The 26301-nt window shown below is 52.2% G+C and overlaps 3 long non-coding RNA genes across 9 annotated transcripts; all 3 read right to left on the bottom strand.

The window, feature by feature from the left end:
- Positions 1-77: 77 nt before the first annotated feature.
- Positions 78-1844, bottom strand: LOC137660530 (uncharacterized). 3 transcript variants are annotated; one of them, XR_011047693.1, is made up of 7 exons: positions 1783-1844; positions 1203-1257; positions 1045-1107; positions 901-956; positions 775-816; positions 550-689; positions 78-447 (listed from the first exon to the last, which is right to left on the bottom strand). It is a non-coding gene; the product is annotated as an uncharacterized lncRNA (long non-coding RNA). The 3 variants fall into 3 exon arrangements; XR_011047691.1 differs by having other exon boundaries at positions 608-689; XR_011047692.1 differs by having other exon boundaries at positions 433-516; positions 608-689.
- Positions 1845-3040: 1196 nt separating this feature from the next.
- On the bottom strand, positions 3041-12039 carry LOC137677857 (uncharacterized). 4 transcript variants are annotated; one of them, XR_011050328.1, is made up of 10 exons: positions 6313-6395; positions 5581-5770; positions 5071-5125; positions 3970-4029; positions 3825-3877; positions 3666-3728; positions 3521-3576; positions 3395-3436; positions 3228-3309; positions 3041-3132 (listed from the first exon to the last, which is right to left on the bottom strand). It is a non-coding gene; the product is annotated as an uncharacterized lncRNA (long non-coding RNA). The 4 variants fall into 4 exon arrangements; XR_011050326.1 differs by lacking the exon at positions 6313-6395 and adding an exon at positions 11957-12039 and having other exon boundaries at positions 3395-3576; XR_011050325.1 differs by having other exon boundaries at positions 3395-3576.
- A 9772-nt stretch (positions 12040-21811) lies between these two features.
- LOC137677628 (uncharacterized) lies at positions 21812-25573 on the bottom strand. 2 transcript variants are annotated; one of them, XR_011050299.1, is made up of 3 exons: positions 25394-25573; positions 23639-24691; positions 21812-22627 (listed from the first exon to the last, which is right to left on the bottom strand). It is a non-coding gene; the product is annotated as an uncharacterized lncRNA (long non-coding RNA). The 2 variants fall into 2 exon arrangements; XR_011050298.1 differs by having other exon boundaries at positions 25405-25573.
- Positions 25574-26301: the final 728 nt, after the last annotated feature.

Here is a 26301-nt window from a genome sequence, read left to right as displayed (position 1 = left end):
GCCGGAATCTGGCAAGATGGAAGAGGGAACCACGCTTTAAGCCAGTTACGCAAGAAAAGAAGTGCCTGACTGGCACTACACTGATGAGTACAGGTGTTCAAGACTCTAGGGATGGCGGCCGACGTGCGCGGCGTGCTCCTTGAGCACAAAGAAGACATCTAGACCTGAGGAAGTTCTGAGACGCACGAAACACGCCGCACAAACTACACAAACACACGTAGGCTGGAACTGCCCTGGTCTGCCACACGCTATCATTGTGCTGAAAACGAACCCGCTCCCTGAGCCCCCCTAAAGGGGACTGTTCCTGCACAGCCCTCTCCCCTACACCAACTTTAAAACTTGAAAACTGCTTCCTGAAAGTGCCAACCTTGTCTGCTCCTTCCCACCACCGCTCTCCACCACCAGTGCCTCAACTTAGCTTTCAGATGGCCACGACTCCGATTCCACCTTCAAAAAAAAAAAAAACATCAGCCCACTGCATGAATCCTGTAGTCACACCAGGTTTCTCTTCATCACCTGTCAAGAAAACGAAAATTACAATCCACGCACAACAAGGCTGTCAGTCAGCATCACATCTGGCACAGACCGTTCCCACAACATCTCCCACCTCGGATGCACCGTGGCACCCCGCTCGCCCGCTCCGTGCCGATTCCAGAGTCGGACGCTGCGGCTGTCATCGCTCGTGGTGCCTAGGATACCAAAAGACACAAAATTACCGTGGCACTTCAATGAAATCACCGGCCCCCTGATCCTACTCTCTACTACGCAGCTCACCTCAAACGCTCATCCCATTCCAAAGGCTGCGCCGCACAGAACCTGCAAAACCAAGGAGAAACGCTCCACTGAGTGACCACCGAATACTTTCTAATTAGACACCGACGCGGCCCACGACCGCCTCACCTTCTCGGACCGCTCCCCGGCAGGTGGCATCGCTCCCCAGAGCCTGTGGGAAGCACCTGCACAAAACCAAACGAAGAGGCACGTGCTGAGATACTGCCCAAAAACGCGGCTCGCCGTGACACTCCCCTTCTCAAATGCCTGTACCGTCACAACTTCCCTGTCTGGCTTCCGGCAGTTTAGGCTGCCACGTGGACTCTTGCACACCGCCTGTAAAACCCAAAAAACACACGTCGCGTATGACTGCGCCGCCAATACAACACCTTAAAAATAACTGCCGCTTCAGCCCACCGATCGGCGCTCACCTTGCCCGAGACTCAGCTCCTGTGCCCGTATCCCGTGGCGCTCGTTGCTTTACACCTTCAAATTAAAAAAAAAAAAAACAACAAATACAATAAGGTAGTGTCTTCGTTTAGCCTGCACCCGGGGCTAAACATTAGCAGCATTTCTCTCTCCCAATGTCGCTTCCCCAAATGAGGAAGGGCACTGGGAAAAAGGCAGGGAGACTTCGTAGGATGAAGTGAACCAGATTTAATGAAAGGAAGAAATCAACATAAAGGACAACACAAAACAAACAACCGTATACTCATCCACAGATCACTGACAAGTTGCTCCAGGAATCACAGGAAGGAAGAGGGAGGAGAGGCAAGGAGAGCAGGAAAAAACCCCACCTCTTCCCAACAAGCCCTCTGTTTTATAGTGAGCTTGATGTCAATGAAACAGAAAACACCTGTGGGCCACTCAGGGTCAGCTGCCCTGCAGTTAACTGCTGAGGGCCTTGATCACCATGCCTGGACACAAACTAAAACCAAATCCCAGTGAAATCAGCACACGTAGGCATATCACCAAGAGTCATATTCCCTCTAACGCCACACGGCGACCCACCTTCTTACGGCGCTCCGCTCGCCTCTCCTCTCTTGTCCTGCACGGCTCGTCCATCTGCATCTGCAAAGACAATATTGAATAAGTCACCTGGACTCAAAGCATCCCTTTATTAGTTCCAGACATCTGCTTCCCATTAAGGAATACCATCCACAGACCAACTGGAGGCTGCCACTAAAGTAAATAATTAATTCAAACATTAAACCTTACACAGAGAAGCCTCAACACCTTAGAGATCCCATCTGCCCAACTAGCCCTCTCGCTGCCTCTCCCAGAGGGCTCCGAATATCTCCTCTGCACCTTCAAAATGTTACAGAAGTTACTGGCCTCACCTGCTGCAGATAGCTAATCTGTCCGAGATGACTCTACAACCTTTACCCCAACAGTCTAGCCATATCAACATATTAACCACAGACACTGATCGCTATTCTACCTACCCCTGACTCTACAATGCCAGGCAGGGCAGCTCCGAGCCACACATACACACGCATGCATGCACACACACACAGAGAGTCCGATGCTACACAGAACGCTAGAAACTAGGCGCGTCAAAGATGAGAGAAAACTCTCAGCGAGGATGACGATGCCCAAGGAGAAGACGCTGCGAGGGAAGACCGCCTGCAGGACCGTGACGGGGACGTGAGGAGGCTCTGTGGCGACCCCAGAAAGAAAGCAGAACGTCACGGCCCGTAACAAGAAGTTACTCTCAAAACTGAGAGGATGTATGCGCAAGAAGCCTGGCTTCAAGACCTCACCACCTAAGGATGCAGGGAAGAAAGACCAGTCTGTCCAAATAGACGCCTGGAAAGCACAGCCTCTCGTGCGGCTGGCGAAGACGCTGCAGAAGAGGACCGTCTGGAAACTTGCAAGATGGAAAACCGAACCACGCTTTAATCTCCTTACAAAAGGAAGAAAGCGCCTGATTGGCACTACACTGATGAGTACAGGTGTTCAAGACTCTAGGGATGGCGTGCTCCTTGAGCACAAAGAAGACATCGAGACCTGAAGAACTGCTAAGACGCACGTGACAATCCGCATGAACTACACAAACACACGTAGGCTGGAACTGCCGTGGCCTGCCACACGCTACCATTGTGCTGAAAAGAAACCCTCTGCCTTAGCCTGCCTAAAGAGTACTGTTCCTGGACAGCCCTCTCCCCTACACTAACTTTAAAACTGGTAAACGCTTTCTGAAAGTGCCAACCTTGTCTGCTCCTTCCCCCAACCTCTCCCCACCACCACTGCCTCAACTTAGCTTTCAGACAGCCAAGGGGTCCAATTCCATCCTCAAAAAGAAAAAATACAATCAGCCCACTGCGTGAATCCTGCGGTCACCAGATTCCTCTTCATCACCTGAAAAAAAAAAAAAAAAAATTACAATCCACACACAACAAGGCCGTCAGTCAGCATCACACCTGACACAGACCGTTTCCCACATCATCACCCACCTCGGATGCACCGTGCCACTCCGGTCACCTGCTCCGTGCCGATTCCAGAGTCGGACGCTGCGGCTGTCGTCGCTCGTGGGGCCTAAGACACCAAAAGACACAAAATTACCGTGCCACTGGCAAGAAATCACCAGCCCCCTGCTCCTACTCTCTACGACCCAGCTCACCTCAAATGCTCATCCAAGTCCAAAGGCTGCCCCGCACAGAACCTGCAAAACCAAGCAGAAACGCTCCACTGAGTGGCCACTTAATACTTTGCTATTACACACCGACGCGGCCCACGACCGCCTCACCAGCTCGGACCGCTCCTTGGCACGTGGCTTCGCTCCCCAGAGCCTGTGGGCAGCACCTGCAAAAACACAAACAAAAAGGCACGGACTGAGATACTGCCAAAAACCGCGTCTCACCTATGCCGGTCCCCTTCTAGCACGCCTTTACCGTCACAACTTCCCTGTCTGGCCTCCGCCAGTTTAGGGCATCACATTGACTCTCGCACACCACCTGTAAAACCAAAAAAAACACATGCTGCTTATGACTGCACAGCCAGTACAATACCTCAAAAATAACTGCCGCTTCAGACCACCGATCGGTGCTCACCTCGCCCGAGTCAGCTCCTGTGCCCGTACACCCTGTCACTCATCGCTTTGCACCTTCAAATTAAAAAAAAAAACACCACAGAAATACCATAATCTAGGTGTATCGCCACCAGTCATCTTCCCTCTAACACCACAAGGCGACCCACCTTCTTATGGCGCTCCGCTCACCTCTCCTCTCTTGTCCTGCACGGCTCGTCCCTCTGCATCTGCAAAGACAATAATGAACAAATCACCTGGAAGCAGAGCATCACTTTAATAGTTCCAGACATCTCGTTCCCATTGAGGAATACCATCTACAGCCCAACTACAGCATGCCACTAAAATAAATACCTAATTCAAACATTAAGCGTTACACGTAGAAGCCTCAACACCTTAGGTATTAACCATAGACACATCGCTATTCCATCTACCCCTAACTCTACACCCCCAGGCAGGGCAGCTCCGAGCCACGCACACACAGATAGAGGATACACGGAACGCTATGAACGACGCGCCTCCAAGATGAGAGAAAACTCTCGGTGAGAAGTGTGATGCCTCGAAAGAAGATGCTGTCGGAAGACATGTCCTGCGGCACCGTGGCGGGATATGAGGAGGCTCTATGGCTGCCCCAGAAAGAGAGCAGAACGTCACGGCCCGTGATAAGAACTTACTCTCAAAACCGAGAGGATGTACGCGCGAGAAGGCTGGCTTCGAGACCTAACCGCGTAAGGATGCGGGAAAGAAATCCCAATCTGTCCAGAATGGACGTCCGGAGACCAGAACTGCTCGCGCACCCAGGAATGTTGCTGCAAAAGAGGACTGCCTGGAAACTTAGGAAATGCAAGATCGATCCGTTCTTTAAGGTTAAACAAGAAGAGAGAGCCCGATCGGTGCTACGCCGATGAGTACGTGCATTCGGGACGCTATGGATGGCGGCCGAGGCGCGTGGTGTGCTCTTTTAGCGCAAAGAGCTATGAGAACATCGAGACCTGATGCGTGTCTTAAGACATAGAAGACAGACTACGCAAACTACACGACGCACAGACAAAGGCTGGAACTGCCCTGCCTGGCACACCCTATCATTGCTCTGAAAAGTAATCCGCTCCCTGAGCCTGGCCAAAGGGACTGTTCCTGGACAGCCTTCTCCCCTACGCTAACTTCAAAATCCCTCCCTGCAATTCCCGACCTTGTTCCCTCCCGAGCACTGCTCCCTCAACTGATCTTTCAGAGGAGAGGAAGTCTCAATGCATCCTCAAAAAAAAACAAACCCCACGGCAGCTAACTGCCGGGTGCTTCTGCTGTTGCCAGGTTCCTCTTCGTCATCTGCAAAACAAGAAAATACACAAGCACCAGCTGTGAGCATCACAGTGGTCAAAACCAACCTCTTCCACAACACCTCCTCCTCAATAGCAACCTGGTCTTAATTATACTTAGCCCACAGAGTGATGGCAATTTCCTCCTGGGATCACAACCATGGAGAAGAAAGGTGGAGGAAAAAGAGGGAGGAAGGAGGGGAGAAGAGAAGAGAGCACAGATCCACCCCATCCGCAGCAATCTTTCCCTTATATACTGAACCTGACATTAACATTATACAATACACCTGTGGTCCAGCCTGGGGCAGCTGCCCTGGATTTAACTGCTAATGGCATTAATCACCATGCCACAGCTGGCCACATATTGCAACAAATTGGAACACAAAAGTGATTCTATAGAGTTTATCCCCACAAAAACAGTACACCCCCAAAAAGAACCAAAAAAAACCCCCCATAACCTTGTACCTTTTTTTTTCCTGTTGGAGCTGATCCCCACCTCAGCATATTGTCTTGTCAGAGCATGAAGTGCAGACCACGTGTGTCCCGATGACACTTGCATGTGAGGAACACATATTCATAAAGAGTCCAGATGTGTAAGACTAGTATCATTTTTGTCATTTTATTAATCATAAATCTATTATATTGACCAATGCATCTGCAAAAAAAAAAACAACTTATAAATGCAGCATCTCCTTAGGGAAAAAAATGTGTCAGAAACTGAAAAAAAATACAATTCAGAGCTCTCAACCATAACGGGACACCAAAGACAAACAGCAGCAACACCGCCGAGCTGACACCCCCAACGCCCCAGGCCCAAAAGCCCCCGCGGGGAGCAGGGCCCAGCCGCCCCGCCCGCCCCCATGACCGCCCCCGGCAGCAGCCGCGGACCTTTCCCCCCGCCGTGCGGGCACCGGGACCCGCCCGGCGCCGCCGGAGCCCCCCCGCGCCGGCAGCGGCAGAGCCTGCCCGGCCCCAATACCGAGTAGCTGAGAGCCGGACGGGGCTGCCCCTGCTCCCCCCCGCCGGGACACAGGCTCGGCCCCAACACCCCCGCGGCGAGCCCGGGACAGCGTTCGGCCCGGGGCTGCTTCCGCGCCCCCCCACCAGCCCCGTGAGCGCAGAGCTAGGACCCCACCGGGGGATCGCCCCGACCGGAGAATGGCCCCTCCCAAACCCTCTGTGCCCACGGCCCCTCACCTGCTCCGGCGCGGCGCCGCCGCCGCCAACGCCGAGCGCACCGTAACGAAACTCGCGACCGCCCGCGCCGCTCTCGTGCGCCCGCGCAGGCGCCGCGCCGCAACCCGCCCCCGCCGCGCGAGGTTGCCCGACCTTCACTCGGCCATTTTGGGAACTTCATTTTGGCTAATGCGCATGCCCGCTAGCCGCCATTTTGCCAGGTTGCCCGACCTTCAGTCGGCCATTTTAGGAACTTCATTTAGCTACTGCGCATGCCCGGAAGCCGCCATTTTGCCAGCGTGCCCAAACACCGCGCCCCTATCCCGCCCCTCGGGGCGGGGTTCCGCATGAGACCACGCCCCCGTCCAGCCCCTCGGGGGGGACCCTCACCACATCCCGCCCCTGGCACGCCCCCACGGGGACACAGCTAATGTCCCTGGGGGGCATTAATAAACAAGAGAGTAAAATTAATTGTAAAAGTAACAGAAGTTTAAAAAGTAAAATTAAAAAAGAGTAAATGTAACAGAAACAAAAGTTAAGAAAACACGAAAACTACAACACTAAAACCCTAAAACAAAAACAGATAAAAAAAATTATGAAACAGCTAGACAGCACGCGGTAGACCTACACACCAGAAACTAAGGTGGACCTGGAAGAGGCAGACCAGTAAAAGAAAAAGTAAAGCGCAACTAACAAAGCGCAACTAACAAAGCGCAACTAACAAAGCGCAACTAACAAAGCGCAACTAACAAAGCGCAACTAACAAAGCGCAACTAACAAAGCGCAACTAACAAAGCGCAACTAACAAAGCGCAACTAATAAAGCCCAACTAACAAAGCGCAACTAACAAAGCGCAACTAACAAAGCGCAACTAACAAAGCGCAACTAACAAAGCGCAACTAACAAAGCGCAACTAACAAAGCGCAACTAACAAAGCGCAACTAACAAAGCGCAACTAACAAAGCGCAACTAACAAAGCGCAACTAACAAAGCGCAACTAACAAAGCGCAACTAACAAAGCGCAACTAACAAAGCGCAACTAACAAAGCGCAACTAACAAAGCAAAACAGTAAAAGTAGTGGTAAAAGTGACAGAAGTTAAAAAAGTAAAAAACAAAGAGTAAACGTAAAAGAAACAAAAGTTAAAAAACCTAAAATCCTAAGACCCTAAAAAACTAAGTCTAAACAACTAACATGAAAAAAAGTAGTAAAAAAAATTATGAAAAAGGTAGACTGCACGCGCTAGACCTGCAACCCACAAACTAAGGTGGATCTGCACGCCAGAAACTAAGGTGGACCTGGAAGAGGTAGACCAGGAAAAGAAGAAATAAAAGCAAGAAAAGAAAAACTAATAAAGCCACCACTAATAAAGCCACCACTAATAAAGCCACCACTAATAAAGCCACCACTAATAAAGCCACCACTAATAAAGCCACCACTAATAAAGCCACCACTAATAAAGCCACCACTAATAAAGCCACCACTAATAAAGCCACCACTAATAAAGCCACCACTAATAAAGCCACCACTAATAAAGCCACCACTAATAAAGCCACCACTAATAAAGCCACCACTAATAAAGCCACCACTAATAAAGCCACCACTAATAAACAAGAGAGTAAAATTAATTGTAAAAGTAACAGAAGTTTAAAAAGTAAAAAATATTAAATGTTAAAGAAACCCAAGTTAAAAAACTGTAACACACACACTAAAACCCTGACACACTAAAAACCAAAAGCTAAAATACTAAAATTAAAAAAAAAAATTTAAAAATTATGAAGTTATAAAAGTAAAAAAGACCTGCACGCCAGAAATGAACGTAGACCTGCACACCAGAAGGCTGGAAACCAGTCAGAAGAGGAACACCTGGAAGAGGTAGACCAGTAAAATAAAAAGTAAAGAAAAAGCAAAAAAAGAAAAACTAATAAGCAGCAATGAAGCAGTGGCAACTAAGCAATAAAAAAGTAAAAGTAATTGGAAATACAACAGAACTTAAAAAAGCAGAAATAAAAAATAAAGAGTAAATGTAAAAAGTTAAAAAAAGCCAAGAAACCAAAAAGCCAAGAAACCAAAAAGCCAAGAAACCAAAAAGCCAAGAAACCAAAAAGCCAAGAAACCAAAAAGCCAAGAAACCAAAAAGCCAAGAAACCAAAAACCCAAAGAAACCAAAAAGCCAAGAAACCAAAAAGCCAAGAAACCAAAAAGCCAAGAAACCAAAAAGCCAAGAAACCAAAAAGCCAAGAAACCAAAAAGCCAAGAAACCAAAAAGCCAAGAAACCAAAAAGCCAAGAAACCAAAAAGCCAAGAAACCAAAAAGCCAAGAAACCAAAAAGCCAAGAAACCAAAAAGCCAAGAAACCAAAAAGCCAAGAAACCAAAAAGCCAAGAAACCAAAAAGCCAAGAAACCAAAAAGCCAAGAAACCAAAAAGCCAAGAAACCAAAAAGCCAAGAAACCAAAAAGCCAAGAAACCAAAAAGCCAAGAAACCAAAAAGCCAAGAAACCAAAAAGCCAAGAAACCAAAAAGCCAAGAAACCAAAAAGCCAAGAAACCAAAAGCCAAGAAACCAAAAAGCCAAGAAACCAAAAACAAGAAACCAAAAAGCCAAGAAACCAAAAAGCCAAGAAACCAAAAAGCCAAGAAACCAAAAAGCCAAGAAACCAAAAAGCCAAGAAACCAAAAAGCCAAGAAACCAAAAAGCCAAGAAACCAAAAAGCCAAGAAACCAAAAAGCCAAGAAACCAAAAAGCCAAGAAACCAAAAGCCAAGAAACCAAAAAGCCAAGAAACCAAAAAGCCAAGAAACCAAAAAGCCAAGAAACCAAAAAGCCAAGAAACCAAAAAGCCAAGAAACCAAAAAGCCAAGAAACCAAAAAGCCAAGAAACCAAAAAGCCAAGAAACCAAAAGCCAAGAAACCAAAAAGCCAAGAAACCAAAAAGCCAAGAAACCAAAAAGCCAAGAAACCAAAAAGCCAAGAAACCAAAAAGCCAAGAAACCAAAAAGCCAAGAAACCAAAAAGCCAAGAAACCAAAAAGCCAAGAAACCAAAAAGCCAAGAAACCAAAAAGCCAAGAAACCAAAAAGCCAAGAAACCAAAAAGCCAAGAAACCAAAAAGCCAAGAAACCAAAAAGCCAAGAAACCAAAAAGCCAAGAAACCAAAAAGCCAAGAAACCAAAAAGCCAAGAAACCAAAAAGCCAAGAAACCAAAAAGCCAAGAAACCAAAAAGCCAAGAAACCAAAAAGCCAAGAAACCAAAAAGCCAAGAAACCAAAAAGCCAAGAAACCAAAAAGCCAAGAAACCAAAAAGCCAAGAAACCAAAAAGCCAAGAAACCAAAAAGCCAAGAAACCAAAAAGCCAAGAAACCAAAAAGCCAAGAAACCAAAAAGCCAAGAAACCAAAAAGCCAAGAAACCAAAAAGCCAAGAAACCAAAAAGCCAAGAAACCAAAAAGCCAAGAAACCAAAAAGCCAAGAAACCAAAAAGCCAAGAAACCAAAAAGCCAAGAAACCAAAAAGCCAAGAACCAAAAAGCCAAGAAACCAAAAAGCCAAGAAACCAAAAAGCCAAGAAACCAAAAAGCCAAGAAACCAAAAAGCCAAGAAACCAAAAAGCCAAGAAACCAAAAAGCCAAGAAACCAAAAAGCCAAGAAACCAAAAAGCCAAGAAACCAAAAAGCCAAGAAACCAAAAAGCCAAGAAACCAAAAAGCCAAGAAACCAAAAAGCCAAGAAACCAAAAAGCCAAGAAACCAAAAAGCCAAGAAACCAAAAAGCCAAGAAACCAAAAAGCCAAGAAACCAAAAAGCCAAGAAACCAAAAAGCCAAGAAACCAAAAAGCCAAGAAACCAAAAAGCCAAGAAACCAAAAAGCCAAGAAACCAAAAAGCAAGAAACCAAAAAGCCAAGAAACCAAAAAGCCAAGAAACCAAAAAGCCAAGAAACCAAAAAGCCAAGAAACCAAAAAGCCAAGAAACCAAAAAGCCAAGAAACCAAAAAGCCAAGAAACCAAAAAGCCAAGAAACCAAAAAGCCAAGAAACCAAAAAGCCAAGAAACCAAAAAGCCAAGAAACCAAAAAGCCAAGAAACCAAAAAGCCAAGAAACCAAAAAGCCAAGAAACCAAAAAGCCAAGAAACCAAAAAGCCAAGAAACCAAAAAGCCAAGAAAATGTAAAAAAAATTAGAAAACAGATAGACTGCACCCAGTAGACCTGCACGCCACAAGGGAGTGAGACCTGCATTCCATAAAAAAAGGCAGACCTGCACGCCAGAAGGGAGGGAGACCTGAACGCTATAAGGTAGAAAAAGAATAAAACTAAAAAAAGAAAAAAAAATAATTGTAAACTAAAGAAAAAATTTAGTTAAACTAAACTAAAAACAAAAGTTTAACAAATAAAAGCAGAAAATTAACCTCTCCTGCACCTGAAGCTCTTACCTCACAGACACACTGCTGCTTCTCTCAATGTTAAAATACATCTGCCCAAATAGCTTGACCAGCTCAAAGGCTAAAATTGACTGAAGGAGCAGCTGAGCACTAACACCATCAAAGCTCAGGAGAAAAATGAGCTCCCTGATGAGAGGCTGCGGCTCATATACCCGGGACACCGACCACCACCCTGAACAGTAAGCAGCTGTTCTATCACCCCATTGCCCTTCCCGGACTGAGAAAGGGATTCAGGAAAAGGAGGGAGACTCATGGGTTACAATTTAAAACTGATATCGATGCTAATACAAAACACACAAAACTATACTTAGCCCACAGAGCGATGGCAAGTTCCTCTGGAGATAGCCATTGTTGAGAAGAAGTAGAAAGAGGGAAGGGAGCAGAGCAAAAAGAGGCCCACCCCTCCCCAGCAAGTTGCCCTTTTATAGCGAACCTGAGCTTAATGTTATAGAATACACCTGTGGGCCAGCCTGGGGCACCTGCCCTGGATTTAACTGCTAATGGCCTTGATCCCTGTCCCACAGCCGGCCATAAACTGAAACAAAATGGAACAGAAAAGTGATTCTATAAATTTTATCTGCACAAAACCAGGACACCGTAAAAAAAATAAAATGCTGTGCGTTTAGACTTCTTTAGTAAAAAGGTAAAAGTAAAAAAGACCTGCACGCCAGAAACGAACGTAGACCTGCACGCCAGAATGTGGCAAACCAGTCAGAAGAGGTACACCTGGAAGAGGCAGACCAGTAAAAGAAAAAGTAAAGAAAAAGCAAAAAAAGAAAAACTAATAAGCAGCAACTAAGCAGTGGCAACTAAGCAATACAAAAGTAAAAGTAATTGTAAAAGCAACAGAAGTTAACAAAGCAGAAGTAAAAAATAAAGAGTAAATGTAAAAGTAACAAAAGGTAAGAAACTAAAGCTAAGAAACTAAAGCCAAAAAAATGTAAAAAAAATTAGAAAAGAGATAGACTGCACGCAGTACACCTGCACGCCACGTGGAAGAAAGGTAGACCTGAACACCAGAAGGGAGGGAGACCTAAACGCCCAAATGCCCAAACGTTTCACTCTCTGTCCAAAAAAAAAACGAGACGGGAACCCGGTTCCAAAAAGGCGAACGACCGCAGATTGCTTCCGCGACAAAGCTGGCGGCCCTGAAAGCTATTCCTGCCTGCAATCGTCCCATGTCAGCCCTTTCACAGCCCGAACAACAATGGGCTCCGGGCTTGTTTACCTACCCAAATGTCCAAACGTTTCACGCTATGTCCAAGAAAAAGACGAGCCGAGAGCCAGGCTCCAAAATACGAACGTCCAACGCCGGGTGCCCACCGAGGCGCTCTATTGTGCGCCTTCCTCAACAAGACAGGGAGAAAATACAACAAAAAAGCTTGTGGGTCAAGATAAGGACAAAGAGATCACTCACCAACTTCCGTCACGGGAAAACACACTCTACTTGGGGAAATTCATTTAATTTATTGTCAATCAAAATCAGAGTAGGGTAACGAGAAATAAGAACAAATCTAAAAAACACCTTCCTCCCACCCCTCTCTTTTTTTTTCCTGGGCTCATCTTGACTCCCAGCTTCTCTACACCCTACTCCCCTCCCCCTCCCTGCAGGGCAGAGAGGAAAGGATTAAAAAACAGGGAAAGGGAGCTACCGAGACAGAGAGAGGGGCAGAGGGCAAAAGAAACAGCGATGGGCTACAGGCCAGAGAGGAGGGAGGGAGAGGGAACCGGACTGAGAGAGATGGAGAAAAGCAAAGATTTCTGATGGGCCACAGGGCAGAGATGGAGAAATTAAAAGAGGGGACAGTGAGGTGGACAGAGAGACACTGAGAAATACCAAAAAACCTCAGTGAGCTGAAGGGGAGAGACAGAGGAATTAAAGAATAGGGCCAGGGAGCCAGACAGAGAACAATAAAGACAAAACCAGGCTATAGGACAGAGAAGGAAGAAATTAAAACATAGAGACAGGAACGTGGAATAAGATAATACAGGAGAAGTATATCTAGAAACAGGGCAGAGACAGAGGAAATTAGAAATAGGGACATGGAGCCAGACGGGGGGGCGGCGGTAATTGTGAAGGGCTAAAGGGCAGATGGGGAGGAATTAAAAAAAATTGGGACAGGAAGACAGACAGATAGATGGAGAAAGACAAAAACAGTGATGGGCTGCAGGACAGAGGATGAAAAAAAGAGGGACAGGGAACAGGACAGAAGTGCAGACAGAAAAAGAAAGCAGAGAGGCAGAACAGAGAAAGAGAGGGACTTGGAGAACGAGAGAGGAAGAGATGCAGGGAAGCGAAAAAAATTACAGCTGTGAGAGAAAGGGAAGGTGGGGCAGGGAAGGACCGCGACGCAGAAGAGGGGCGACACGGCCCCAAGGGTCCAGGACTCACCACGGCTTCCGCCCTTGGAGCTGCTGGGAGAATCTGACGGTTCGGATGCATCTTCCTCTCTCTCTGCCTCCCTTCCTCCTCTCTGGCTCCGGTCACTTGACTCTTATCCACTTAAGAGAACACTTGGTATCATACAGCTCTTACAACACGAGGCTTCCCAAATACACAGCCTCACACATGCCCACGCTACATGGCCCCCGGAGACCACCTCAGACGTTCAGCTCGGCCGGCCCGCTGCGTGCCGGCCTCCCCGAACTTCGGGCTCCGACGTGACCGGACCCCCGCCTCCGGCCAACGTCCACGCACCCTGCCCACCCGCCGCTTTCCCACACGGCCCCCTGACGCCCTCCCGCTCCCCCGCGCAAGCGGCCCGTTTACCTTCTGCTTTTGGCCCCCGAACCAGCTCACGGAGCGCCCACTGCCGAGCCCAAAAACCCAGCTGCCGAGCCTGCTCTCCAGCCCCAAAAACGCAGCGCTCGGCCTCTGCTGCCGACCCCAAAACCACACCACCGAGTCCCCTCTGTCAGCTCCCGAAAAACGCACCGCTCACATCCGCTTCTGAGCCCCCCGAAGCGGCCGCGGGAGCCTGTTCTCGAGGCCCAGGAACACAACACCTGGCCTCCGCTATTGGGGCCCCAAAGCAGCTCACCCCGCCTGCTTTCTGACCCCCCCTGCAGCCCCCACGTGCGACGCCGAGGGCTGGGGGGGGCTGCAGCCACCCCGCAGCCCTGCGCCCCCAGGGCCCCACGGGCAGTTTTGGGGAGCGCTCGGGAACCGCGCAGGGCCCGGCCCCGTGCCCCTGCGGGGCGGCACCACCGCAGCCCGGCCGGCGCTTTATTATCGCTCTCGCAGGCTTTACTGCTCCGCCATCTCCTGCACCGCCGCGCCCGCCCCCCGAACCCCCCCGAGGCCCAAAAATCCCCCGCGGGGAGCCGGGCCCAGCCGCCCCGGGAGCGCGGACCCGCCCGCCCCCACGGACCCCCCCGGCGGCAGCAACCGGGACCCTTTCCCCCCCACCACCCCGTGCGGGCAGCAGGACCCGCCCGGCGCCGCGACCCGCACCCCCCCACCCCGCCGGGAGCCGCGCGGGAACGGCCGCTGCGCCGAGCCGGGACCTGCCGCCGGGACCGGCACGGCACCGCGCCGCCCCGGGAGCCGCCCCCGCCGCTCCGGGAAGTTGCGCCGGAACCGGCGCCGCCCCGCGCCGCACCGGGAGTCGCAGCCGCGCCGCGCCGGGACCTGTGCCTGGACCGGCGCCGCACCAGGACCTGCCGCGGGGACCGGGACCGGCGCCACGCCGGGAGCCGCGCCAGAAACCGCGCCGAAAGCCGCGTCAGAAGCCGCGCCGGAAGCCGCCGTTTTGCCGGAAGCCGCGCCAGGACGCGCCCTCCCCGCCCCGCCCCGTGCGGCGCCGCGACCCGCCCCCGCCGCGGGCCCCCCCCCGCCGGGAGCCGCGCGGGAATCGCCGCCGCGTCGAGCCGGGACCTGCCGCCGGGACCGGCACCGCGCCGCCCCGGGAAGCTGCGCCGGCACCGGCGCCGCGCCGCGCCGCCCCGGCAGCCGCAGCCGCGCCACGCCGGGACCTACCGCCGGGACCGGCGCCGCCCCGGGACCTGCCGCCGGGACCGGCGCCGCGCCGCCTCGGGACCCTCCGCTCCGGTAGCCGCCGCCCCGCCGGGAACCGCGCCGGGACCCGCCCCGTCCCCGCCGCGCCGGGACCTGCGGAGAAAAAAAAAAAAAAAAAAAAAAACGGCGGAAAAAAAAAAAAAAGGTAAAAAATCGGCGGCTGCAGTACCGAAATTTGACCACAGGGCGGCAGCAGAAGGCGCCGCCAGAGCGCCCCTCCACCGCGCATGCACGGCTCCCCAGGGGACCCCGCCCATATCCTGCCCCTCAGGGCGGAGTCGCGAAGGAAACCACGCCCCGTCCCGCCCCTCGGGGCCGGGCTCTGCACCAGGACACGCCCCCGTCCAGCCCCTCGGGGCGGGGCTCTGCAGCACACCCCGCCCCTGGCGCGCCCCCATGGGGACACGGCCCCGCCCATTGCCAGCACTGACTGAGCGGCCACAGCCGCCCACTGCGCATGCGCGGTTGCCCAGGAGACGCCCCCCCCCCCGCTCCTGACCCGCCCGCGCCCCGTTTAAGCACCGCTCCCTCGGCAAAACCAGCGGCGGCGAACTAAAACGCAGCCGCCGAGAGACATTCTTAAAAACAACCGCGATTAAGAAGGGGAGAAAATTAAAAAGTAGGCCCCGAAAACTAAAACGGGGATGGACAAATGTAAAAAGCGACGGCTGCGGCACCGAGCGCGGCCAGAGCCCCCCACCCGCAGTACCGCGCCCCGGACCCCAGGGCGCGCCATTCCCTCGCTTCTCCCACCAATTGTCGCTATTTTTACGCCCTGACACCCTCTGCTTTGGGGGACCCACCCGCCCCCCCAGACACACATGCCGCCCGCCCCACCTACCTGCTCCTCCACTGCATCCTTGCCCCCGCATGGGTGACATTCAGGTGCCCCGAATGACGTCAGCGCCACCCAGCCGTCTCCCCGCTTTTTGTTCACCCCAAAAAAAGGGCACTAAATGAGGAAAACAGCCCTGACCCCCACCTCCTTACTTTAGCAAGGCCATTTACGTGTCTATACGCCCCCTCCCCAAAAAAAGGGGAAAAAGATGGTGCCCTAGCAACCAAGATGGCCGCCTAGCAACCAAGATGGCCGCCTAGCAACCAAGATGGCGTCCCAGCAACCAGGATGGCGTCCTGGCAACCAAGATGGCGTCCTGGCAACCAAGATGGCGTCCTAGCAACCAAAATGGCGTTCTAGCAAAAAACATGGCGTCCTAGCAACCAAGATGGCGTCCTAGCAACCAAGACGGCGTCCTAGCAACCAAGACGGCGTCCTAGCAACCAAAAATGGCGTCCTAGCAACCAAAATGGCCGCCTAGCAACCAAAATGGCGTCCTAGCAACCAAGATGGCCGCCTAGCGACCAAGATGGCCGCCTAGCAACCAAGATGGCACCCTAGCAACCAAAACGGCGTCCTAGCAACCAAGATGGCGTCCCAGCAACCAAGATGGCCGCCTAGCAACCAAAATGGCCGCCTAGCAACCAAGATGGCGTCCTAGCAACCAGGATGGCCGCCTAGCAACCAGGATGGCGTCCTAGCAACCAAGATGGCCGCCTAGCAACCAAGATGGCGTCCTAGCAACCAAAATGGCGCCCTAGCAACCAAAATGGCCGCATAGCAACCAAGATGGCCGCCTAGCAACCAAGATGGCGTCCTCACAACCAAGATGGCGCCCTAGCAACCAAAACGGCGTCCTAGCAACCAAGATGGCGTCCTAGCAACCAAGATGGCCGCCTAGCAACCAAAATGGCGTCCTATCAACCAAGACGGCGTCATAGCAACCAAGATGGCGTCCTAGCAATCAAGACGGCGTCCTAGCAACCAAAAATGGCGTCCTAGCAACCAAAATGGCGTCCTCACAACCAAGATGGCGTCCTAGCAACCAAAATGGCGTCCTCGCAACCAAGATGGCCGCCTAGCAACCAAGATGGCGTCCCAGCAACCAAGATGGCGTCCTAGCAACCAAAATGGCCGCCTAGCAACCAAGATGGCGTCCTCACAACCAAAATGGCGTCCTAGCAACCAAAATGGCCGCCTAGCAACCAGGATGGCATCCTAGCAACCAAGATGGCCGCCTAGCAACCAAAATGGCGTCCTAGCAACCAAGATGGCGGCCTAGCAACCAAGATGGCCGCCTAGCAACCAAGATGGCCGCCTAGCAACCAAGATGGCCGCCTAGCAACCAAGATGGCGTCCTCACAACCAAGATGGCGCCCTAGCAACCAAAACGGCGTCCTAGCAACCAAGATGGCGTCCTAGCAACCAAGATGGCCGCCTAGCAACCAAAATGGCGTCCTAGCAACCAAGATGGCGTCCTGGCAACCAAGATGGCCGCCTAGCAACCAAGATGGCGTCCTAGCATCCAAGATGGCGTCCTAGCAACCAAGATGGCGTCCTAGCAACCAAAATGGCCGCCTAGCAACCAAAATGGCGTCCTAGCAACCAAGATGGCGTCCTCGCAACCAAGATGGCCGCCTAGCAACCAAGATGGCCGCCTAGCAACCAAGATGGCGTCCTAGCAACCAAGATGGCGCCCTAGCAACCAAAACGGCGTCCTAGCAACCAAGATACCGTCCCAGCAACCAAGATGGCGTCCTAGCAACCAAAATGGCCGCCTAACAACCAGGATGGCGTCCTAGCAACCAAATAAGGACAGGGAGCGGCAGCCGCAGTACCGAAATTTGACCACAGGGTGGCAGCACCTGGCGCCGCCAGCGCCTCCCCCTACTGCGCATGCGCGGCCGCCCAGGGGGGGGACCCCCGCCATACCCCGCCCCCGGGGCGGGGTTCCGCACCAGACCACGCCCCCGTCCCGCCCCTCGGGGCGCGGCTCCGCGGGAAACCACGCCTCTGACACGCCCCCACAGGGACGCGGCCACGCCCACTCCCGGCACTGACCGAGCCGGCCCCTGCGCATGCGCAGTTTCCCCGGGGACCCCGCTCCCGCCCGCGCCCCCTTTAAGCGCCGCTCCCTCGTCAAAAAAAAAACGGCGGCGAACTAAAACGCAGCCGCCGAGAGACATTGTTTAAAAAGCAACGGCACCGAGGAGAGGCAAGACGCGGTTAAAAGAAAAATAAGGACAGGGAGCGGGGAAAGAAGCGGGCAAGGAAAGAACATTTAAAAAGCGACGCCGCCGAGGAGAGACCAATTAGTAACACAAAAGACGGCGAAATAAAGGCAGCGAACGGGATAAAATAGGCAGAAAAATTTAAAAGCGACCGTGATTAAGAAAAGGAGAAAGTTTAAAAAAAAGCCCCGGGAAAGTGAAACGGCGAAGGGCGAGGAAAGAAGAAGTAAAAAGAAAAAAAAAAAAAAAAGGTAAAAAAGCGGCGGCTGCAGTACCGAAATGTGACCACAGGGCGGCAGCAGGAGGCACCGCCAGAGCGCCCCTCCACCGCGCATGCGCGGCTCCCCAGGGGACCCCGCCCATGTCCTGCCCCTCGGGGCGGAGTCGCGCAGGAAACCACGCCCCATCCAGCCCCTCGGGGCGGGGCTCCGCAGCACACCCCGCCCCTGGCACGCCCCCACGGGGACACGGCCCCGCCCATTGCCAGCACTGACTGAGCGGCCACGGCCGCCCACTACGCATACGCGGTTGCCCGGGAGACGCCTAGCAACCAGGATGGCGTCCTAGCAACCAAGATGGCGTCCTAGCAACCAAAATGGCGTCCTAGCAACCAGGATGGCGCCCTAGCAACCAAGATGGCCGCCTAGCAACCAAGATGGCCGCCTAGCAACCACGATGGCGTCCTAGCAACCAAGATGGCCGCCTAGCAACCAGGATGGCATCCTAGCAACCAAGATGGCCGCCTAGCAACCAAGACGGCGTCCCAGCAACCAAGACGGCGTCCCAGCAACCAAGATGGCCGCCTAGCAACCAAGATGGCCGCCTAGCAACCAAGACGGCGTCCTAGCAACCAAGACGGCGTCCTAGCAACCAAGATGGCCGCCTAGCAACCAAGACGGCGTCCTAGCAACCAAGATGGAGTCCTCGCAACCAAAATGGCGTCCTCGCAACCAAAATGGCGCCCTCGCAACCAAAATGGCGTCCTCGCAACCAAAATGGCCGCCTAGCAACCAAAATGGCCGCCTAGCAACCAGGATAGCGTCCTAGCAACCAAGATGGCCGCCTAGCAACCAAGATGGCGTCCTAGCAACCAAGATGGCGTCATAGCAACCAAGATGGCGTCCTAGCAACCAAGATGGCCGCCTAGCAACCAAGATGGCGTCCTAGCAACCAAAATGGCCGCCTAGCAACCAAGACGGCGTCCTCGCAACCAAAATGGCCGCCTAGCAACCAAGATGGCGCCCTAGCAACCAAGATGGCGCCCTAGCAACGAAGACGGCGTCCCAGCAACCAAGATGGCCGCCTAGCAACCAAAATGGCGTCCTAGCAACCAAGATGGCCGCCTAGCAACCAAGATGGCGTCCTAGCAACCAAAATGGCGTCCTGGCAACCAAAATGGCGTCCTGGCAACCAAGATGGCGTCCTAGCAACCAAGATGGCGTCCTAGCAACCAAGATGGCCGCCTAGAACCAAAATGGCGTCCTAGCAACCAAAATGGCGGCCTAGCAACCAAAATGGCCGCATAGCAACCAAGATGGCCGCCTAGCAACCAAGATGGCCGCCTAGCAACCAAGATGGCCGCCTAGCAACCAAGACGGCGTCCTAGCAACCAAAATGGCCGCCTATCAACCAAGATGGCGTCCTAGCAACCAAGTCGGCGTCCTAGCAACCAAGATGGCGCCCTATCAACCAAGATGGCGTCCTAGCAACCAAAATGGCGTCATAACAACCAAGATGGCGTCCTAGCAACCAAAATGGCCGCCTAGCAACCAAGACGGCGTCCTCGCAACCAAAATGGCCGCCTAGCAACCAAGATGGCGCCCTAGCAACCAAGATGGCGTCCTAGCAACCAAAATGGCGTCCTAGCAACCAGGATAGCGTCCTAGCAACCAAGATGGCGTCCTCGCAACCAAGATGGCCGCCTAGCAACCAAGATGGCGTCCTGGCAACCAAAATGGCCGCCTAGCAACCAAGATGGCGTCCTAGCAACCAAAATGGCGTCCTCGCAACCAAAATGGCGTCCTAGCAACCAAAATGGCCGCCTAGCAACCAAGATGGCGTCCTCGCAACCAAGATGGCGTCCTCGTAACCAAGATGGCGTCCTCGCAACCAAAATGGCGTCCTCGCAACCAAAATGGCGTCCTCGCAACCAAGATGGCGTCCTAGCAACCAAGATGGCGTCCTAGCAACCAGGATGGCCGCCTAGCAACCAAGATGGCGCCCTAGCAACCAAATAAGGACAGGGAGCGGCAGCCGCAGTACCGAAATTTGACCACAGGGTGGCAGCACCTGGCGCCGCCAGCGCCTCCCCCTACTGCGCATGCGCGGCCGCCCAGGGGGACCCCCGCCATACCCCGCCCCCGGGGCGGGGTTCCGCACCAGACCACGCCCCCGTCCCGCCCCTCGGGGCGCGGCTCCGCGGGAAACCACGCCTCTGACACGCCCCCACAGGGACGCGGCCACGCCCACTCCCGGCACTGACCGAGCCGGCCCCTGCGCATGCGCAGTTTCCCCGGGGACCCCGCTCCCGCCCGCGCCCCCTTTAAGCGCCGCTCCCTCGTCAAAAAAAAACGGCGGCGAACTAAAACGCAGCCGCCGAGAGACATTGTTTAAAAAGCAACGGCACCGAGGAGAGGCAAGACGCGGTTAAAAGAAAAATAAGGACAGGGAGCGGGGAAAGAAGCGGGCAAGGAAAGAACATTTAAAAAGCGACGCCGCCGAGGAGAGACCAATTAGTAACACAAAAGACGGCGAAATAAAGGCAGCGAACGGGATAAAATAGGCAGAAAAATTTAAAAGCGACCGTGATTAAGAAAAGGAGAAAGTTTAAAAAAAAGCCCCGGGAAAGTGAAACGGCGAAGGGCGAGGAAAGAAGAAGTAAAAAGAAAAAAAAAAAAAAAAAAAGGTAAAAAAGCGGCGGCTGCAGTACCGAAATGTGACCACAGGGCGGCAGCAGGAGGCGCCGCCAGAGCGCCCCTCCACCGCGCATGCGCGGCTCCCCAGGGGACCCCGCCCATGTCCTGCCCCTCGGGGCGGAGTCGCGCAGGAAACCACGCCCCGTCCCTCCCCTCGGGGCGGGGCTCCGCATGAGACCACACCTCCGCTCCGCCCCCGCAGGGACACGGCCACGCCCACTCCCGGCACCCAGGGCGGCAAAGAGCCGGTCACTGCGCATGCGCGGTTGCCCGGGGGACACTGACCACGTCCCGCCCGCGCCCCGTTTGAGCACCGCTCCCTCGGCAAAAGCAGCGGCGGCCAACTAAAACGCAGCCTCGGAGACACTTTTTTAAAAGCGACCGCGATGAAGAAAAGGAGAAAATTAAAAAAATAGCTCCCGAGAACTAAAAGGGAGATCGAGAAAAAAACGTAAAAAGCGACCGCTGCTGCACCCAGCGCGGCCGGGGCGCCCCTCCACTGCGCATGTGCGGCCCCCGAGCTGCACTGCCGCCCTCCCGACGCGCGGGGGCGCCACCGCCTCGCCTCTCCCACCGATGATTGTCGCGCGGTTTTACGCTCCGACACCCCCTTCCTTGGGGGACCCCCCCGTGCCCCGCTTACCTGCCGCTCCGCTGCGTCCTTGCCCCGCCTCGGTGACATTCGGGTGCTCCAAATGACGTCATCACCACCCAGACCCCCTCCCCGCTTTTCATTCACCCCAAAAACACGCACTAAAGGAGGGAAACAGCCCTGACCGCCACCTCCTTACTTTAGCGACGCCATTTACGCGTGTACACGCCCCCTCCCCAAAAAAGGGGAGCTCTGCTAGAAAAGTCAAGGGAGGGCACCCCTCCAAATGGCTGCCCCGTCACCAGCCCCGTCCCGCAGCCTGTCCCCCCGGCAGACGCCCCACGGCACAGGGGCGCCGTGCCAGAGGACGGTGCCGCGCCTCTCCCTCCGCCTCTGCTCCGCCTCGTTCCCGCGCCGGGACGGGCTCCCCAGGGCCACCGACGCCCCCGGCCCCTCTCGGCCCCCCACACCCGACACCCCTCGCTGCCCCCACAGCCAGGAGCCTCCGCACACCGCGCCGGTCCCTCACCCTCACAAACGCTTAACGACCTGCGGGCAAACCTGCGCCGGGGGTAGCCGCCGAGCCTCACGACACGCTTACGACAAGGCGGCTGAAAAACAGAACTCCCAGATTAGACTCCGGCACGGGCAAAAAACAGCACAGAAGAAAGTAGAGGAACGCAGTCAGGATAAGAGCCAGGAGAGCAGTTGAGCTCAAGGAGGACTCTAGGTAAACAGGTCAGCTCGAAATACAACACAGCCTTTAAAAGCCTGAGCGCTTTGAACACTTAACATCGGCATCGGGACTCACGGACACCATTTTCAACTCATTCCTAACATAAAAGCTGTTGTAGAAACTGTCACGTAAGTTGTCGTACAAGTTCTCACAAATTCAGCAGGTAAGAATCAGTAGAGGTGAAAAAGAATTAGGAGTAGAATAATAAATACAAGTCTAGCTGACAAACACGGGTGGGCTTTCACAACCCTTCAATATTCTTCTCAAAGCTCCTTTGTACAATCCTTGTTAAAGAAAATCGGCAGAGTCCGGGTCTCCAGGTTTGCCGATTCTTCAGTGAAGCAACTCGGAGTTGGACCGCCACCGCGCTGAACGGTACCTGACTCAAATTCACTATCGGTTTATACAGAAACTAAGCAGCAGTTAGATCACAAACTTCTCACGAGCTTCTGTTAAAAATCCACTAACTATTTCCATTCCTCTTTCTTCCTTCGTCAAGCGTCCACAAAAGTCCATTGTCAGGAGTCCACGAAAGTCCCTTCTCTTCCGTTGCTGAGCTGATCTTTATGCTGTCTGTAATACAATCCTCCCTTGAAGGACATACTAACAATAAATCATCTGCATATTGTATTAATTCAGACTTGCGTGGAAAAAACAAATCAGCTAAATCTCCTTTCAAAATCTGGGAGAATATTGTTGGCGAGCTTGTAAATCCCTGGTGTAACCGAGTCCAGGTTAATTGCTTCCCTTGCCAAGTGAAGACAAATCTGTGCTGGCTTTTCTCAGCCACAGCTATGCTAAAGAAAGCTCCCGTCAAATCCAATACAGTGTAAAATTTTCCCCAAATAGGTATTTGAGTCATAATCAAATTTGGATCAGGTACAACTGGATGGGCAACGATTACAAATCCATTTACTGCTCTTAAATCTTGTAGAAATCTATATTCTGGATCCCCATCTTTTTATCAAATCGGTGTTTACTAACCGGGAGTGTAGGTGTATTAAAAGAACTTTGACATTTTTTTCTTAAAATCCCTTTTTCCAAGAACGATTTTATTTGTTTTCCAATACTTGGGATGGCTTCTGCCACAACTGGGTATTGCCTAAGAGAAGGAGGAGTCCCTCCTTTTGTTTTAATCACTACTGGTTCTGCAGATTTTAACAGTCCAATATCATCTCCGGAGAGACTCCCTAATTTTTTAGCTACATCGTTCAATTCTTTCGGGATTTTAAGCTCGCCTTCTCCAATTCCTACAGTTTGTATTCCCGTTACGATTAATCGAATTCCTTTGGGAGTTAAAGCTCGGCACGTTCCCAATTCTTGCAATAAATCTCTCCCAAACAGTGAAACAGGAGAAGCTGGCGAAATAACAAATCGACCCCGTATCAAATGATCATCAAAAACAACAGGAAGAGGAAGGGAAGGTGGTAACTTATCTTCACCCAAAACCCCAGTAACCTTTACAAACTCCTCAGATAGCTGTGACACATGAAAATGTAACAATGATAAAGTTGCACCGGTATCTGTTAAGAACTTAATAGCAACGCCATTTACCTTAGCTGTGATAAATCCCTCATTCTTTACCTTAATCCCAGAGTCTCGATCCATAAACTTCACAGCGAGAACGCGGACGCTCCGGTCTCTCTGCTCCGTCTCTTCCACCGTTGTTAGAGGTTGGTCTCTACGGGACATCCTCTCTACGGTCAGGATTACACAAGGAGCTCTGAGAACAACATTCATGGATTGTGAAAGCCCACCCGTGTTTATCAGATTGACTTGTATTTTTTATTCTATTCTTAATTCATGAGAACTTCTGTAACAATTTATGTGAAAACTTCTACCACAATCCTGACCTGTGACTAAACCGATCGTCAGTCAAAGCTTAATGAGCAGCTACGCAGGACTAGGCCTACAAGTATTAATTTCTGACGATTCCAGTAAAAAGGATGTACGCTTAACCTTTTTTACCTTAAAAGAATACAGAATACTTGTGGAAGACCATCAGCCCGCAAACAGCTGTGCTTTACTTGCAGAGCAGGGGATTCCCTTGGGAAGGCTGCACCGAGAATAGTTCTCGCTCCCTTTTAAGATAAAGGAGCCCTGAGCAGTTCACGGGGCCCTTTGAGGCGTGAAAGAAGTAAACGTGTGTGTTGAAGGGCAGTTCTGAAGACAGAACTGAAAACAAGGAACGGCTGTTGATGTTCTGAGCCCACAGCACTGTGGCTCTTCCCAGAAGGGGTGATGAGCGCTCAGCCTGTGAACGTTGACGGTGTCTCGAACCGCCCAGTCCGGCTCCTGCATTTCACTAGGGCAGTAGAACAGCAATAAAGGAGCCTGAGGCCTTTGGCTTTCAGCCCTCGCCTCCTCCCTCGCAGAGTCCCTGCCTTCTTTTCCGCTCGCCCCAAATACTTACAAATAAGAACTAGTGGAAATAAGGTTCTAAACAGACTTCAGGTATTTTAGGTTAATACTTAGGAGACGCCGGCAGTGCAAAGCAGACTCTGGTCAAGACGGGACGCTGGTCATGGCGAGAACATCGAGGACGGGGTGTTGAGCGGAGCCCAAGCGGAACCAGAAGATAAACATCAGCTGACCGGCGGCGAAGAACGGACTGCTGTGGACTCTGGAGGAAGAGAACTTAAACGAAACAAGACAGTTTTTAGAGCTATGAGCATATGCACGGATTCCAGTAAAAATATTCTACAAAACTGAACAGTTGCAAGAAAGCGCATCAGATAATAATAATAAAAAAAAAAATTAGCAAAAACCTGCAGCGAGCGTTTGCCACGGTTTTTACGAAGGAGTGCAAATTTTCCTTCCGCCCCCCCGTGTGAAAGATCACATCCAATCTACAGATCCACACAGCACCTTACTAAAAACATACTTAAGCCTGGTCTTTACAACCACTTTATGTTCTTTTTTCCTTTATCAGAACAAAGTGATCTGATAGAAGATAACGCTTTCTAAAGCTTTTTCTGTGCTCTTACTCTCGAGGCAGGCTCTAAATATCAATTCCTGTTTTAAATGCTGTATCAAGGTAGCTGACATTTTGAGATATCATACATTTGTGCACGTATACCTCTGCACTGCTAATTCTCAGCAGCCAGATGCCCTACTACTGCCTTGTAATTTCTTCTTTGCTCAATACCTGAGGCCCCCTGAAGAGTCTAGAGATCTCAAATAGAGATTTCCTGACTGGGGCTCCCTTTTGGGCCAACAGAGAGAGATGAAAGAGCAACTGAAATAGTTACCGGAATTTTAACAGAAGCTCGTGAGAACTTTGTGATGTAATTACTTATTAGTTTCTATCTAAACTGACAGTGAATTTGAGTCAGGTACCATTCACTCACTGCGGTGGTGGTCCAGCTCTGAGCTGTTTCAGTGAAGAATCAGTAAACCTAGAGACCCGGGGACCCTGCCAATTTTCTTTAACGGAATTTGGCACCCCAGACGGGACTCTAGGACACCGCTCCTCGCCCCGTACGTCCCGAGGTGAACGTTTTTCTTACGGCGCAGCTACCCCTCTGTCCTTGGAAACCGCTTCTGTGCAAAAAAAACAGGAATAAAACATCAAAAACGGAATACAAATCAAGTTGAAACACCCGTTTCCACCATGTTTCATTCATTGCGTTTCTACTGGCATCTAGGTGCTCAGCAGTTAACTCTACTGACCCCACAGGCGACTCAAAATCTAGTCGTGCTTCTAAAAGGCTATTGCCAACTCGCCCATAAAATTCGCAGGAGCAAACAGAAGACAAACGCTTGACCCTAAAGAACGTAACGGGCAGCCCTTCATTTATCTGGGGTGAAAGGTCCGTCTTTGAGCAGAAAGGAAAACGTTCGTGACTACCGAGGCACCGCTTCGGGAAGGAGGCGTGCTCTGTTAACTGCAGCTTTTCACCAGCTTTTCTGCGCTGGCGGCGAGTTTGCCTTTTCTCTGGCTTTGACATGGAGTACTTGGAGGGTCCTTGACCTCGCTAACGTCTCTCCCCGCTCCCCCGGCCCCGTACGTGCCATCACCCGAGCAGCGAGCGGAACCGACCGCGCAGGATTTTCTTCACGTGACGCAGAAGGCGACCCTGGGGAAAGGAAAAGGAAAAAAAAAGAAGGCAGAAAATGAACCCGTTTGTCGCACCCGGCCGACAGCAAAGCAACAGGGGAGGATTCTGCCAGAGGGGCCGTGCCGGGCCAGGTCGCGCCCCGGGAGCTCCCACCGGACGGGTTCTCTCCCCTTTGCCAGGTACCGG

This window comes from Nyctibius grandis, chromosome 2 (assembly GCF_013368605.1).
Source record: "Nyctibius grandis isolate bNycGra1 chromosome 2, bNycGra1.pri, whole genome shotgun sequence".
NCBI classification, from domain to species: domain Eukaryota; kingdom Metazoa; phylum Chordata; class Aves; order Nyctibiiformes; family Nyctibiidae; genus Nyctibius; species Nyctibius grandis.
The sequence above is the reverse complement of the archived record's forward strand: the minus strand, read 5'-3'. Positions and strand labels throughout refer to the sequence as shown.